This window comes from Corvus brachyrhynchos, unplaced genomic scaffold (genome assembly GCF_000691975.1).
Source record: "Corvus brachyrhynchos isolate BGI_N302 unplaced genomic scaffold, ASM69197v1 scaffold245, whole genome shotgun sequence".
In the NCBI taxonomy this organism is placed as follows: Eukaryota; Metazoa; Chordata; class Aves; order Passeriformes; family Corvidae; genus Corvus; species Corvus brachyrhynchos.
This window is the reverse complement of record NW_008238988.1, coordinates 6,578,368-6,587,025: the sequence shown is the minus strand read 5'-3', so window position 1 is coordinate 6,587,025 and position 8,658 is coordinate 6,578,368.

The following is an 8,658-nucleotide window of genomic DNA, read 5'->3' as shown; positions in this document are numbered from 1 at the left end:
GCCAATACTTCGAATTTCTAAGCCTGGCTCTCCACAGCCTGGAAAAAATGAGGCTGGAGCCAAAGAGGCAGAAGAGGCAGAGGAGGAGCAGGGAATGGATGTTTCCTCCATAGAAACACGGGATGGTTTGGGTTGGAAGGACCTTCAATCCCATCTCATTCCAACCCAGTGCATTCCATTATCCCAGGTGGCTCCAAGCCCTGTCCAACCTGGTCTTGGACATTTCCAGGGATCCTGGGGCAGCCACAGCTTCTCTGGGAACTCAATTCCAGGGCCTCCCCACCCTCCCAGCCAGGAATTCTTGCCCAAAATCCTATCCAACACCATACTCCGTTTGAAGCCATCATTCCAGCATAGCCTCCAGCAAGCTCTGCTTTTCCAGCCACCACATCCTGAGTTCCAAAGCCCCAAGAGCTTTCCCTCTCCACTCTTTTCCAGAAGGTTCAGCAAAGACCAATCCCTGCTCCAGGTAGTTTTGTGAGCCAAAAGTGCTCCCAAGTTTCAGTTATTCCAAGTCCAATGCAATGATCGAATAAAGCTGCTTGGAACAACCTGGGATAGGGGAAGGTGTCCCTGCCCATGGCAGGGGTGGAACTGGATGGGGTTTAAGATCCCTTCCAATCCAAACCATTCCAGGATTCCATGATTCCCTAGTCCCATAGATGCAGGAGGCTCTTTACATGAAACTCCTGTCACTCCTGGAAGGACAGGAATGTCCTTGGTTAGGAGTCGGGGCCATGTGTCTCCTCTGACCTGGAAAGAATCCGTTAATTCCTGTTATGATTATTTTTCCAAGTGGAACAGCAGCACTAATACTCGGTGTGCTGGCTTTTCCCTGGAATTCCTAGGAATGCTGCTCCTCCTCCACACTCCTCACGAGTTCAACATCCTAAGGACATGGAATGCGCTCCTTGTTCTGCCATGTCCCGTCACTGACAGGGCTCTGAGCCACCACTGGGACTTCCATCATCTCCCACACCGCCAATTCCAAAACACGGGAATGCTGAAGCAGAACCACGGAGCAGAAAGGTAAGAGAGGGTTCAGCACAGCTCATCAAACTCGGGATCAAATTAGAGGAGTCAGCAACATTATTCCAACATCCTTTTCAATCCATATTCCATTAATATTACATTTTTATTCACGTTATATTCATCTAACTCCCTCCAAATCACAGCTGAAGTGTCCTTTGTTTCAGTGCCTGTGCCACTCTCCTGTAGCCATTAAATCTGGGAAGGAACAGGAAAGGAAAAATGCCCCCCTGGGTGTTATCATCTCCAAGGAAAACACGGCTTTAAGAGGAGATCAAACCAATCACGGGAAATGACAAATTTTTCTTCCTTTAAGTGAAAAGTCTTATGGTTCAGAAGACATCCCGTAATTGTGAAACATCACCTCCCTCTTTCCTACAGGAATATTCATTCCAGCCCCTTCTGAAAGCTGCTTCCAGGGATTTCATCCATTAAAATAATATAAACCTAGCATTGATTTTGTTTGTGACATTTGAGGAGGATTTGGCTGGTGATTACACACGGAAAACGCTGCGCGGATCCATCCCGGCGCCATTCCCAGCAAGGCACAACCTGGAGCAAGGAAAGGTTGTCCAAGGAAAAGACAAACCAACAAATCCAAGCACAACCCCCTCGTTCTGCTGGAAGAGTTGTGTGGCCCCACAAGATTCCCTCTTCCCATGAAAAATGGTACCAGTTTCCCCTTTCCCTGTCCCCTTACAAAGGTCGTCCTTCTTGGCTGCTCTTTTCCACCAATTCCAAGGTTTAGATGGGATATTGGGAAGTAATTCCTGGCTGGGAAGCTGGAGGGGCCCTGGAATGGATTTCCCAGAGAAGCTGTGGCTGCCCCTGGATCCCTGGAAGTGTCCAAGATCAGGTTGGAGCAACCTGGGATAGGGAAGGTGTGGATTCCAGTGGTGGAACTGGGTGGGCTTTTAAGGTTCCTTCCATCCCAAATCATTCTGGGATTCAATTCCATCCCAAACCATTCTGGGATTCGATTCCATGATCCCTTGGCACAGCTCCTTCCTGGTTAAAAGTTCCACTCCCACACACAGAGATTTGGTCAAGTCCTTGTTGGAAACCAGTTCTTAGGGAATTAAACTCTGACCGACATCAGAACTCAGATCCTGGAATGAATTCCCTTAATCTGAGCAGTTCTAAGATCTTCCTGATTTGTGGAATGTGTAGGATTCCTTAAAGCCTATTTAAAAATACATTTTTTGGGAATTTTTGGAGACATTTTTGGGAAATAGGAGATCCATAATGGACCAGCTGGAAAATGCAGGATGGATTTGCCATGAATCCAGTCCTTCTCCCCTCCTGCAGCCATGAGCTTTCTCCCTGCTCCACATTCTGCATCAGGACCTTTTTCCATGGAAAATTAATTAGCAGAGTGAAGCCCCCAGTGAATTTCGTGCAGCTCTGCAGCAGAAAAAGGATGAAATAATGGGGTTTTCTGAGGAAAGAGGAGATTTAAAGTCATTGCAGACGTTTGTTACTCTCAGAATTCACTTTTCCCATATTATTCCAGCTCTTAATTCTCCTAAACTGCAAATGGAATGACCAGGAATCTCTGAGGTATTGCCATGGGAATGCACTGCCCTCATCAAGGCAGAATTTGGAGCACTTTACTGCAGCTAATTTGGGATTTGGGGCTATTTTTGCAGCTGGAGGTGAGGCTCAGTCCACAAATAAATGCATTATTGAAACAGCTTTTCTTTATTTCTTCTCTAAGTGGATTTTTCTTTGGGGAAAGTCAAATGTTACCCAAATAGCTTTTATTAAATAAATATTCCACTTATGGAGAAATCCTTCATTTTGGCTGAGACAAAGTTCCAAGTGCCTGAGAGAGGAAACTTCCAGGTGTGACGCTGACCTGATTTAAAACCAGTCGTGCCATTCCTGGATCATTCCTAAATATTTCCCACTTGACACCCATGGGAATATTTGTTGTGCACCTTCCTCTGAGCTGATCCCGAGCCAAACTTTCCCATCAAACAGGACAAAGTCACCTTTTATCCCATTTGGGGCCGATTTTGCCGCGTTGCTCAGTATTCCTGCCTATCCCGGTGTTTGTGGAGCTTGGGAAGGCTCCGTGATTGAGGGCACTGCCATCCCAACGCTACCAGATAACCAAATCCCACTGCTGCTTCCCAACACTGCTGCCACAAAATTAGGCCTGACCTAATTTTGACATTACAAAGCTTATCTGTGGTGGATCTGTTGAGCTAGGGCTGCCCTAATGCTGTTTTTTCCAGGAACAGATGGATTTATGGCTTTTTTCCACCCTTTACAACTCCTCGCACTGCCGGGTATTGTTCCTGCTGCTGGGCAGGTGTTAAAAACTGCTGGAGTTCGGAGAGGGATCAGGAAAAGGCCAGGAGATCTCCTCAGACATGGATTTGGGCTGAGATCCTAAAATCATGGAATGGTTCTGGAAGGAACCTTGAAGATCATCCCTTTCCCATCCCTTTTCCATGGCAGGGACACCTCCCACTGTCCCAGGCTGCTCCCAGCCCCAATGTCCAGCCTGGCCTTGGGCACTGCCAGGGATCCAGGGGCAGCCCCAGCTGCTCTGGCAATTCCAGCCCAGCCCCCCCCCCCCCTCACAGCCAGGAATTCCTTCCCAGTATCCAACCTAAATCCGCCCTTTTCCAGATTAAAGCCATTCCCTGGCTCCTGTCCCTCCAGGCCTTGTCCCCAGTCCCTCTCCAGCTCTCCTGGAGCCCCTTTAGGCCCTGCAAGGGGCTCAGAGCTCTCCCTGGAGCTTTCCCTTCTTCAGGTAAAGAATCCCAATTCTCCCAGAGGTTTTCCATGCCTGGAATCATCTTCGTGGCCTCCCCTGCTCAAACCCAGAACATTCCAGATTGTGCTGACGAACCCCAAATGCATTTGGGGCAGGGTCTGATAAATGGAAGGATTAAAGGGTTAAATCCCATTCCAGTCTGGAGGAAAGGAGAATTCCTTTGTTATTCCTGACCCTATAACCTGGCTCCAAGGGGCTCCAAGGTCTCCCTGGATCCTTCTCTTCTCCGGGTGAACACCCCCAGCTGTCCCAGCCTGGCTCCAAATTCCAGTTTTTTCCCGAGCCAGTCCTGGATTTCATCCTTTCTCATGGCTTCTCTTCCTCCCTGCTGAGTGGCTGTAATTTTGGGAACAGCCCTGCCCTCTGGCACTGGGAAGCCATTCCCTGGGTCCTGTCCCTCCATCCCTTTTCCAAACCCCTCCCCAGCTGATTTCCTTTGGAAGCACTGGGATCCTTCTCCTCCATGCCTGGAAAATCAAGTTTCCCACTCAAACTGGGGCTGTCGCACCCTTCAGTTCACTGCAGGAGCACAAATACAGAATATCCCTTGCAAAACCTCATTTAAAGGGAATTTTCTAGGAAATTCAGAGAGGGAAATAATTCCTAAAAAGCCCAGGAACTTGGTTTCTAGTCTGCTCCAATGATTCAACACCTTCTTATTTACTTTTCACCAGCTTTAATTTGTCCTTAATCATTTATCCTGCAGCCCAAAGCAACCCTGCTGACATTCCAGTCTCTTTGCATCCTGGAATTGTCCGGGTTGGAAAAACTCTCTGAGCCCATCAAATCCAACAATTCCCAGCACTGCCAAGGCTGCCCCATGGCCCCAAGTGCCACATCCACAGGGATTTGAAATCCCCCCAGGAATGGCGACTTCCTGCTCTGGGCAGCTGTGCCAAGGCTGGGGAACCCTTTCCATGAAGAAATTCCTACAAATATCCAAATTAAACCTCCCTGGCACAGCTTGAGGCCGTTTCCTCTTGTCCTATCCTTGGAAGAAGCCACCAATCCCCTCCCTGGATACAATCCCATTTCCGGGAGTTGTGGGAGTAAATAAAACACCAGGAACTCCCTTTTCGTGCTCCACACTCATTCCCTATGGGAATGTTGCCTCTTTTTCCTTCAACTGAGCCACGGACACGTCCCTGCAAGACCAGTTCCTGCCATTTCTGCGGGAGCAAAGGTCTCTCAAAGATCCGTCGCCGCCGGGTCACCCCCGTGTGTCCCTGCCCAGGCAAACAATTAGAGATAATTCCCTTTGTGCTCCCACAGGAATTTATTTCCTGACTTCCCTCCTGCTCGTTCATTCCCTCATGCAGAGTTCAGCTCCTTCAGCTCCAAGAGAGGAGCTGCTCTTCTCCGTGCCTGCTGCCATGATGGATTTATGGATTTTGGCTGCCACATTAATTCTCCCAAAAGAAATCCAGGGATTACGCGGGTTCTCTCATTTCCACCAGCACCACGTGTGGGACACTCATGGCAAATAACTTTGGAATTAAAAACTGAATTGCCTGGAGCATCAGCACTGAGAAAATATCCCTCTGGTCTGAGAATTCCAGGCAGGATTCCTGAGGAATTTTAGGATTTTTGTGCGGGTTTTAAGCTGGGTTCTGGTTTTAAGTGAGAATGAAGTCACTGAGACAATGCTTAAATTCTTACTTATGCTTGAAACCCTGAAACTGAGATTTTTTGAGCTTTTCATACTTAAGTAACAACCAGGGAAATTGATTTCCAAATTTCCCAGCCCCTTATTCCAGCAGTTCCAGAGAACCACACTCACAATTCCTTGGTTAATCCACAACACTCCAAGGTCGATCCATCCCTTACACCCAACAAAAAGGGCATTTTCCATTTTTTTCCCACTGATTCGGTGGGAACTGTAGAGACGAGCATAGAGGGAACCCTTCCCACACTCCACTCCCTCCCTGAAGTGCTCCCGGAGCCATTTGCATCCCACAGATTGCCGGCAGTGGGATCAAGGAATCTACTAAAATAAGACAAGGAATCATCTACCAGGGAGGGCTTGATGGAACCTACACTTGGTTGTTCCTGGCACCACAAAACAGATGACGGTGCCAGACCCTTTTCAGCACCATCGCGGGCTGGCAGCAAACACATCTCACTTATTTGGGAGCACACAGAAAATGTGGAATTTCCCCCCGCTGGAAACGGCAGAGAGGGATGAAAATCAAGCACATTAAAAATCACCTCATCAAAAAGACTCCTGAATTCTAATTAATTTGTGAAGTTTGGTAAAATCTCTTTTAGAAATGTATTTTTAATCCATATTTTAATTTTTTTTCTTGTCAGGGAGTGCTGGTGGAGCAGTTCCTGACAGGCAGCACTGAGGACATGGATTTATCCCAAAGGAAAGTGCCCATACATAAAATGAGGATGAGAGGAAACGGCCTCAAGATGTGCTAGAGGAAGTTTAGATGGGATATTGGGAATGAATTCCTGGCTGGAAGGGTGGGGAGAGGCTGCGATGGGGTTCCCAGAGGAGCTGTGGCTGCCCCTGGATCCCTGGAAGTGTCCAAGGCCAGCAGAAGCTTGAAAAGTTCTCTGGGATTATCCTCTAAGTCCAACCATTTCCCCACTTGGCCTGAGTTCAAGACAGATATTCATGGAATCATGGAATTATTGAGGTTGGAAAAGCCTTCAAAGATCCAAGTCCAACCATTCCCCAGCACTGCCCAGGCCACCACTGCCCCATGGCCCCAAGTGCCACATCCACAGGGATTTGAAATCCCTCCAGGGATGGGGACTCCACCCTGTCCCTGTGCCAGGGCTGGACAATCTATTTAGGGAAGAAATTTTCCCAACTATCCAATCTAAACCTCACAGAATCCCTGAGGTTGGAAAAGACCTCCCAGCCAATCGTGCCCTGGGCATTCCAATGCTTTGCAACCCTTTCCATGAAGAAATTTTCCTGCCCACCCTGAGCCTGCCCTGGCCCAGCCTGAGGCCGTTCCCTCTCCTCCTGTCCCTGTTCCCTGCCAGCAGAGCCCGACCCCCCCGGCTGCCCCCTCCTGTCAGGGACTTGTGCAGAGCCACAAGGTCCCCCCGGAGCCTCCTTTGCTCCAGCCTGAGCCCCTTCCCAGCTCCCTCAGGAATTCTCCAGCCCCTTCCCAGCTCCCTCAGCTGCTCCTGGGGCTCCAGCCCCTTCCCAGCTCCCTCAGCCACTCCTCCCATGTTTCACCCTCATCTGCCCAGGAAAAGCCCTAAAAATCCAATTTCTGAGGGTGTCCCAAAGCAGCAGGAAGTGCTGCAGGTGCTACAAAAACCCCCCGCAAATTCCAGCAGCAGGGATAATACCATCCTGAAAAAAACCTGTCCTTGTTTGGCTCTGGAACAAAAATTCCACTGACTACGGAATGTATTCCAGTTGAGTTTGCTGCCTGGAAAAAGCACAGTTTAATATTAAAGAGAAAATTTAAAATACAGAACCATCCACGAATGCAAATGAATACGGAAATGCCACTTTGGAATATTAAGCGAAAATGAACAGCTTTTTAAAGCAACCATTTGCAGTTCTTGGGAGACAGCACAGATCTGTCCCAAGGAAAACAAGGAAAACAAATCACTTTTCAGGGAATGAAGTGATTTCTTGAATTAAAGCCGTGTTTCCTGTACTTCGGTGTCTCACACCTCATTCTCACATCTTTGTTGTCAAACACCGGGTGGAGAAGGAGCTGAATGACTGGAATGTGTTGCCTTTTAAAAGCTGGGAATCTATTGCCTGGATTTTAGGTGTTCCAGGCTCCATCAAAATTTATTTATGGGAATGGATCTTTTGGAGTCATGGAATGGTTTGGATGGGAAGGGACCTTAAAGCCCATTCCACATGCAGGGACACCTCCCACTGTGCCAGGCTGCTCCCAGCCCCAATGTCCAGCCTGGCCTTGGGCACTGCCAGGGATCCAGGGGCAGCCACAGCTGCTCTGGCAATTCCAGCCCAGGGCTTCACCACCCTCCCAGCCAGGAATTCCTTCCCAAAATCCCATCTAACCCTGCCCTCCACCTCTCCAACCACTTCAGTGCCAGCTGTGCTTTATCAGGGTAACCACGAAGTGCTTTAAGTGCCACATCTGGCACTTAAAATATCATTCCAAGATATTCCAACCACTGGAAAATCTGATTTGCCTTAAAAACTCCCATTTCCTTCAGGCCCTGGCATTGGGAAAAGAGCTGGGGGCTCTGTCAGCCCTGAATCTTTTCCTCCTGTAGAGGAATTCTGGAGCACCGAGCTTGGAATGCTTGGGAGCTTTTTCAGGAAAATTGCACCTGCTCACAGCATAAATCATCCCATTCCCAAATTTTGGCCAGCTCAGGCCATGAGGGGAGATAAGCAGAAGTTTTCCTTCATTTTAGTAAATCCCAGGCTGTGCTGGGACAGGAAAGAGCTGCAGAGGAGCTGAGGGCACAGAGATCCTGAGGGCTCCTTGGTGCTTCCATGGTTTCTGTGCCAGCTGCCCACACAACCAACCATGGATTGTTGGACCAACCCCCCATGGAAGAATTCCACCAGGAATTATGGAGCCCCGTTTCCAGTGTTTCATCCCTCAGGGAGATGCTCTGGGTGATCCAAGCTCTCCTGGCACTGGGAATTGATAACATCCCTCAGTCAATCCCTGCCCTCTCCTTTTTCCTGTGTTTTGATGGATACCAGCTCCCATGGCCATATTTCTCCTGGAAGTGCTGTTAGGACACTCCTTTGTGTCCAACCATTGGAAATCGAAACAATTCCATGAGATTTGGCAGCTGAGCAATTATTGAGGCTCCTCCATCATTGGAGAACATCAATATTAATTAGGAATTGGATTGACACAGAGTCTGGCAGA